The sequence below is a fragment of the Gossypium hirsutum genome, chromosome D13 (genome assembly GCF_007990345.1).
Source record: "Gossypium hirsutum isolate 1008001.06 chromosome D13, Gossypium_hirsutum_v2.1, whole genome shotgun sequence".
NCBI classification, from domain to species: Eukaryota; Viridiplantae; Streptophyta; class Magnoliopsida; order Malvales; family Malvaceae; genus Gossypium; species Gossypium hirsutum.
In genome coordinates, this window is record NC_053449.1 from 44,130,061 (window position 1) to 44,138,724 (window position 8,664).

Genomic DNA, 8,664 nt, shown 5'->3' on the forward strand with positions numbered 1-8,664 from the left:
AGTTAACACCCCAATTTGTATGTAGAAATCCTACCCAAAACCGTTAGCCATCGCCTTGTCGCACATATTTGGTTCGACGACGTCAATGATATATTTTTCATTTACTTTCTGTGATGTAAATATAATTTATATCAATAAAATATGATCAATTTTTTTTATATTTGTGTTGCAACTCATAATTGTCTCTATTAAATTCTAATCTATATAGGGTACGAAATTTTCCGTATATAATATTTGATATGAAACATGTAACGGTCCAAAAGTCAATGGTGTCGAAAAACTTACTTTTGAGACCTCGTTCCCATAAAACAGAATTGTAAATTTTTTTTCAATATTTATGAAGTTATATAGTAGGCGAATTGAATTTTGGATAGGTAATTTTATCGAATTGGTGATTAATTAAGGTATAAGGACTAAATTATAAAAATGGTAAAAGTTCAACTGCTAGAGAAATTTTAATTGGTACTTAAAGTAGGGCTTAAAGTGACAAATTTTCCACTATATGAATGTTAGTAGATGGTGGAAAATACAAATGAAATACAAAAGAAATGCACAGATTTTGTACAAAAAAAGAAGTATTGTAATAAATTTCTGTACAAAAAAATATGTTAACAACGTTGAGTCCTCAATGCATCCCCCAAATGTTGACATGTTGCCTTCGTATGCCTTAAGTTCCTTCAATAACTACATAACCTCTGTTGACTGTCCCTCTCCTAAACATCCATATTGGTGTGTATTCGAGTAGAATTTGGACGACCTTTTGGGAGACGACGTAAGTTGATATTCGGTGGCAAGTCGAACAGGGCGCTAGGCACTGGCGGCCACATACTCTCATCTGGGACGGGTGAGAATTTCGATCTCTATATATTGTGCATGTGTGTCAGTATGTCGACACCATTAATATAATATGTGTATTGTATTCACGCATTCGCACATGCATCGATTGCATGTGCCCATGGGAATCGAAGTGCCTGGAATCTCCCACAATCACAGGTCCTTTCTGGTAGGTCAACATGGTATGCTACCCTTGACATGTCTTGGTTGAGTGTAACAGTTCGTTTTCTAGTGGAGTTAGAAACAGTGGTTTCGGGACCACAATTTCGATGTGTCAGTCCATAAGTATTAATTATTTAATATTTACAAGGTCATTAGTGTCATTTTAAAATTTGGTTAAGAAATTTTATTGTTTAGATCGTTAATTAATTAAAAGGATTAAATTGTAAAAGCTTGAAAAGTTAGTTTCAATAATAAAAGATGCTAAATAGTTATTAAATGTAAATGAGTAGACTTGTGTAGTAAATAAATCATATAAGATGGTAGTGGACAAATATGGACACAATTTGGTTAGTTGTTAGGTTATTATTAAAGGGGTAAATTAGAAGAAGGGAAATTAAAATAATATTAAGTAAAAACAAAACAAATTTCATCATCTTTCTTTGTTCTTGGCCAAAAATAGAAGAAGGGAAGGGTCATTGTTTAAGCTTGAGTATTTGACATTTTAGATCTTTGCATGGAAGTATATTTCCATCTATTTTTCATGAATTTTGTGTTTTTGAGATCGTTTTAGCTTCACCTAGCTATCCCAGGGTTAGTTTGTAAAATTGTTAAATGTTTTAGAAAATGTCATTGATGATTTTGGTGTGTTTATTAAGTTTAATGGTAGAAGATGATGTTTGGATGTTATATAGAAAGATTTTGTTAAAAGATTTTTCATGATTTTAAGTTTAGGGATTTATTTGAATAAATGACATTATACATGATTTTCTTGTGAAATCTTTAGCATGTAAGGGCTGATTTGGGATAGTTATAAATTCAGTTTAATAGATATAAAGTTTAATTATGGGAAATAATAATATTTTGGTCTTAAGGACCAAATTGAGTAAAATATAAAACTTTGAGGTAAATGTAAAATTGTAAATAAAAAGTTATATATATTAAATTGAATAGTATATGAAGTTGAGGCCAATAATTGAAATAAACTATATTAGAGATCAAGAACAAGTAGGTAATCGAGGAAAATGAAAAGTTACGAAATTGTAACGCCTTGAATAATTTATTTCTACTTTTGTAAATCCTAACACAAACAAGTATTTGCTTCAGTGATTAAGTGTTCTAGGTATGTGTGTGAGGTCTTGGGTTCAAGTTTTACTTTTGACAAATTCTATTTTTTTTATCCTGGCCTTATCCCTGTTGGGTGGGCTTATGTAGTATTGTTTGTAAACTTATATTAGAATGAGCTTGCTAGTTTAAGTGCTAAGGAGTTAATGTGTTGGAGGTCCTGTGTTCGAATCTCTGTGCGAGCGTGAGTGTTAATTTTTGTTTTGGTTGTATGATAAAGGTTTGGTGGAACTGGAACTCTGAGGTTGTTGGATGAGAATCTGATGTCGGTTTTGGTGGGATATGTTGTTAGTGGGGGGAGTCAGGATTTTTGTTAATTTTGATTTTTTTATTTTCTTTTTAATTTTTATCTTTTCCCCCCAAAAAATACTCTCCCCTTTCTGACTTTTTTTTTGTTGGTGCAATAACATACAATTGTGTCCTCAAACTATACAATAGAGTGATGTTGTGTATGCCTGAGTCACACGACTATGTCACTAGGCCGTGTAACCAATTATGGTCATGTGGAACCAAAACCATCCAAAAAAAACAGATGACAAAGCCATGTCACTTGCCCACGTATGACACATGGCTGTGTGACAACTCATGTATCTAGTCGTGTGTGCTATATTGAACCTTAATGTGCAAGTCACACATGTGTTTGCTTACTTAGGCCATAAGCATGCCATTAACCATTCATTCAACCAATTCAAAATACATCAAAAACATACCAAAACATGTCATTAGCCTAGTTCTAACCAATATGCCATAGGGAACCATCACAAACAACATTCAAATCTAAAATTCAACTTCATTTTCTATCAAATTCAAGCTTAACCAAACAATGTCAAGTAAAGTATCTCAATACCAACATTTCTATCATCAACAAATAGTTATATACCAATGCATACTTTCATCCATACATATGACACTAAAAGAATAGATGCACATATCAATTTTTATGACATCCAACTCAAGTATCCAACCACATTACTAGAACATCAAACCAAGCTATCATCCAACTATTCTTTCCATAACAAATTACAAATTATCAACATTTCATCTCATTCTATGTTATACCATACACAATCCACATTAAAGATTTACATAATAAGCTATGTACAATCTTATCATTTAAATATAAAACATATACAATATATACAAGCCAAGACATATATACTTTCATGAACACATAAGTACATTTACCAAATACTCTTATTACATGCCACAAAACCAAAATATGTAGCCAGATAGTGTGATATTTAAGTTTATCCGATCGCCTGATTCCGTAATGTGACAACTACAGGAAAATAGGAAAAATGAAAGAGAGTAAGCTTCAACTGAGTTTATTAAGTTCATAGGTAGAAAAATCAGATAATATACCTTAATGCCACATTAAAAAATTAACAAAAAAATTAACTGACACTTACTCTTGCCATCACAACTATGTCAATAGGTGAGCTCATTACATACAATTCATATAACCAATCAAGCTATACAAAATCATTCAATACCAAGTCACTATATAATATTCTTAAGCATAAGAACATATTTTCAAGTCATTTATCTAGACAATATTTTAAAATAGTCCCTGGGCTAGCTAGATTAAGCTATAATGATCTCATAAACATAAAATTTACGAAAATCAACTAAGAAAACACTTACAAGAATAGGTAGAAAGATTTGAAAGTTTGAAGCTTTATTTTCCTCCTTCTATCGAGATGGTTTGATGGTGGAAGGAAATAAAAGATGAAAGCTCTTTCTTTTGGTTTTATTTTATTATTTTAATCACCAAAATTAATTAAATTAAAACATGTATATTAAAATAAAAGCTAATAACTAATCAACCGTTAATATAATTATGGCTAAATGGCCATATGAAACCATCCCATTATACTTTTATACCCAATTAATACTTATAAACTAATAGTGATTGAGTTTTGCAATTTTTACGATTTAGTCCTTCCTCTTTAATTAATCATTCAAATGTCGAAATTACTGGACAAAAATGTAATACGACACTCTAATAACCTTGTAAATATTAAACTTATAAATATTAAATAAATAATATTTACGAACTCACATGTTGAAATTGTGGTCTTGAAACCACTGGACACTTCTTTCCCATTTCCACAGTATTGTATAATAGAAGAAATGTCACACTTGCTCTTCTAGAAGGATTCTTGTTTGAAGGAAGTCTGGATTGAGGGATTCCAAGTGATGCTCCAATTCCAATATGAAAGTAGGGGTATTCAAAGCATAGCGAGGGAGAGCGAGTATGCAATCCCCAGCTTTCAATACCACAATACATATGGTTGGGAATCGAAAAAAGCTTTAAAGTGAAATTCAACTTTCCCATACCATTGCGGGAGGTAAATTAAAGGGAGAGGAGGCCTTCACCCCGGAGGGATATTTCATTACCATACTATTCCCTCTATCAGACTCAACCCTGAAATCATATTATATCCATTTATTAGCCTTTTTAGCGCCCTTAACTCAAGGGCGATAAAAAGCCAATGAACTCAATTAAACTCAGGGGGTACTAAATAGAGGGAAATCAACTCAATGATGAAAATATGGACATTTAGTGATATCAAAAAATGGACTCTTAACCCATCACCCATTGATTGAGAAAAAAAGGCGATAAAGATGCTTTTATTGGCCAATTGTAGAAGATTACTCAACAACTTGGCTCATGGAAAAGCTAGCTCAAGGAAAATCTAGCTTAACGAAAGGCTAGATTGTTCAGATGACTTCCCGATAGGGAAGGCGTAGGAGAGCATAGCTTTAGAAGTGCTAGGACGTGGAAAATAGGTAAGTTAACCCTCCATCCCTTCCTCGGGGAGGCTTAGCGCTTCTAAAAGACTCACTAGTTCATAATACAGTTAACGCTACTATAAAACAAGGAAGTATCGCTCGGGGGCTATAGCCAATATCCCCCTAACTCTACCCTAAACTCTCTTTGTGGCTATTGTCCTCCCTCCCTAACTTTATGAAAGCTCGAGAGGACTAGCCACTAAGAACAAACAATAGCAATAACATTCGGGTGCTATAGCCAATAGCTCCTCACTCGTGTTCACACTAGAGCTGATAACATATATACATTGAGAACTACAGGTAATGTTCGGGTGCTATAGCCAATAGCCCCCTCACTCGTTTAAACATGAAACTTCACCGATTCCTCAGTTTCCTACATAGCTTCCTCGATACCATGTGTATGCCATAGAACTGTTACTAATGATACCTATATATTACAAAATTCCTTTACTTCATGAGCTAAAATTGCTACCGGCTCTTCTGAATATGACAGATCAAGTTGTAATTCAATCTTACTAGGAGGAATCACATGTGAAGGATCTGACCTATATCCTGTCAACATCGAAACATGAAAAATGTTTTCAATCTTTTTGAGATGAGGAGGTAAAGCCAATATATAAGCTATAGGATCGATTCTCTTAATAATCTCATACGGCCTGAAAAATCTCAAACTAAGTTTCCTTTTTCTGTCGGGGTACAACATCTTTTCCATAAAAAAAATCTAAAAACACTCTATTGCTAACATTAAAATCTATATCTTTTTTTTCAAGTCTGTGTACTTTTTTTTATGGTCAAAGGCGACTTTCAGGTAATCTCGGGTAAGATGAACTTTATCTTCAGTATCTCGAATCAAATATGTCAAACTAACTTATTTTCTCTCAATTCTAACCAGTATAATAGAGTTCTACATTTTTGTTCGTATAAAGCTTCAAATGGTGGAATTTTAATACTGGACTCATAAATTTTATTATAAGCGAATTTGGCCAACGATAAATATTTTTCCCAGCTACCTCCAAAGTCGTCAATACAACATCATAGAATATTTTTTAGGATCTGAATTACCCATTCCAACAGTTCATCTATCTGCAGATGAAATGTTGAACTAAAATAAAGTTTATTACCTAGAGCCTCGTGAAGTTTACCCAAAAATCTAGAGGTGAATCTCAAGTTTCGATCAGAAATGAGAGACAACAGCACTTTGTGCAATCAGACAATCTTAGATACACATAACTCGGCTAACTTTTCAGGTGAATAATTTTTTTCTGATTGGAATAAAATGAGCCAATTTCGTTAGTCTGTCAATAATAACCCATGCATAGTCTTTCTTTCTCAGAGTCAAAGGTAGTCTAGATACGAAATCCATCATGACCTGCTCCCATTTCCATTTAGGAATCATAATAAGCTATAATAACCCAGACGAAACTTAATGTTTGGCTTTCACCTGTTGACATACCAAATATTTAGCTACAAATTTAGAAATCTCCCGTTTCATTCCCGACCACTAGTACATCTATTTCAAGTCACAAAAGATTTTAGTACTACCTAGATGAATTGAATAAGTAGTATTGTGAGTCTTAGATAATAAGACTCGTTTTAATTCCAGATCATTTGGTACACACAGTCGATTGCAAAAGTATAAAGTACCATCATTATCAACATTGAATTCAGTGGACTTTTCATTCTGAATATTCTCTCGTTTGGTTATCAATATCAGGTCATAATTTTGCAACTCCCAAATTTTCTGAAGAAACAGTGGTCTAACTTTCAATTCGACTAAAACAGAATCGTCGTGATTTAAGGTCAATTGAGCATTCAACATTGTAAGTGCAAATAGAGACTTTTGACTAAAAGACTCAGCTACAACATTAGCTTTACCAGGGTGATAATAAATTACTAGATCATAATCTTTCAGCAGCTCGAGCCATCTTCGTTGTCTCATATTTAATTCTTTTTTCGTCATAAAATATTTTAGGCTTTTATGATCGGTATAAAAATGACATCTCTCACCGAACAGGTAATGTCACCAAACTTTTAGATTGAAAACACCAAACTTTTAGATTGAAAACAATCGTGGCCAGTTATAAATCGCAAGTTGGGTAATTTATCTCGTGTGGTTTAAGCTATCGATAAGCATAAGCTACAACCTTTCTGTCTTGCATAAATACAAAACCTAACCCACTAAGCAACGAATCACTATAAACAACATATTCTTTCTTGAATTAAGGCTGAGCTAGTACAGAAGCTTCTGTCAGTAAAGCTTTTAGCTAGTCAAAACTCTGTTGACACTTAATCGATCAAACCAAATCAACATTTTTCTATAGCAGTTTTGTCATTGGTAAAACAATTATCGAGAAAATTTTAACAAACCATTTGTAATAATCAACGAAGCCTAGAAAACTATGCACTTTAGAAATATTCTTCAAAGCTTCTAATTTTCGGTAAAAGAAATCTTGCTCGAATAGACTTGAATACTATCTATAGAAATCACGTGGCCAAGAAATCCAACCTCTCTAAGCCAAAACTCACATTTACTAAATTTTGCATACAATTGTTTCTCACGCAAAGTCTGTAACACAATTTTCAAATGCTAAGCATTCTCGGATTTAGTTTTAGAATAGATTAGTATATCATCAATAAACATAACTAGGAATCTATCTAGGTGAGGCTGAAAAATTTGATTCATTAAATTCATAAACACAATAGTGGCATTTTTAATCCTAACGATATTACTAGAAATTCATAATGGCCAAAACGGGTTCAGAAAGTAGTTTTTGGCAGGTCGATGTATTAAACTCGCAATTGATAATAATCAAATCTGAGGACTATTATCGAAAACACTGTAGCGTCTTTCAACTGGTCAAATAGATCATCGATACAGGGTAAGAGATATTTATTCTTTATAGTGACTTTATTCAATTACCTGTAATTGATACATAGTCTCATCGATCCGTCTTTGTTTTTCACAAACAACATAGATACACTCTAAGGAGATACACTTTGTTGAATAAAACCTCTGTTTGACAGATTTTGCAACTGTGCTTTAAGTTCATTTAGTTCAGCTGGTGTTGTTCGATACTATGTAATTGATATCGGATCAGTTTCAGACATCAAGTCAATTGCAAACTGAACTTCATGTTTTGGTGGTAATCCCAACAATTCTTTAAGAAATATATCAGTAAACTCACTAAAAATCGGTACTTGATCAATCTTCGATCCCAATTCTCGAGTATCAAGTATATATGCCAAGGATGCCTCATATCCTTTTCTAATCAATTTCTGCGCGAAAATTGTTGAAATAACTTTAGCAGCCCAATCTGATCTATTTGAATCAACTGTAATTATTTCACCAGTCTTACATGTCAAATCAATCCATTTCAGTCTACAGTTTAGCACGGCATCGTGTAACTTCAACTAGTCCATTCCCAGAATGATCTCAAATTCATGAAATGGTGATAACATCAGATCAGCAAGAAAGTCACAAACCTAAATTCTCAGTGGACACTTTTGACATATTAAGTTAACTTTCACACTTTAATCTAATGGATTTATAACTTAGACATCAAACTTGGTTTACTCAACAAGTAAATTTGTATCTGTTACTAATGCAATGTAAATATATGAATGAGTTGACCCATGGTCAATCAGTGCATACACAGTAACATCAAAGAGATAGAAAGTACCAGCAACAACATCAAGCATTGTAGCTTACTCTCTAGCTCAGAAGGCATATGCTCGAGCTTCAAATATGAA